The sequence below is a fragment of the Bison bison genome, unplaced genomic scaffold, assembly GCF_000754665.1.
Source record: "Bison bison bison isolate TAMUID 2011002044 unplaced genomic scaffold, Bison_UMD1.0 scf7180017864378, whole genome shotgun sequence".
NCBI classification, from domain to species: domain Eukaryota; kingdom Metazoa; phylum Chordata; class Mammalia; order Artiodactyla; family Bovidae; genus Bison; species Bison bison.
Genome location: NW_011494950.1, coordinates 492,471 through 492,676, shown reverse-complemented (window position 1 = coordinate 492,676; position 206 = coordinate 492,471). Strand labels below are relative to the sequence as shown.

The following is a 206-nucleotide window of genomic DNA, read 5'->3' as shown; positions in this document are numbered from 1 at the left end:
GATTGTCTGCCAGAACACCTTACATGTGACCTTTCCATGTGACTATTTGGCTTCCTCACAGTGTGTGACTCGGCTTCAAGAACAAGTGTCTCAAGAAACAACTCTGGACACTGCCATTTTCTAAGGCCAGAAACTGGCATAGCATAGTTTCCATCATGTTCTGTGGACCAAGCAATCACAGGGCACAGATTCAAGGGAATGGGACA

General features: G+C 46.1%; 1 protein-coding gene across 1 annotated transcript in view; it reads left to right on the top strand.

The window, feature by feature from the left end:
• The window catches only part of STAG2 (stromal antigen 2), a 91,517-nt gene that overhangs the window by 79,230 nt on the left and 12,081 nt on the right, over positions 1–206 (top strand). The window lies entirely within an intron of this gene.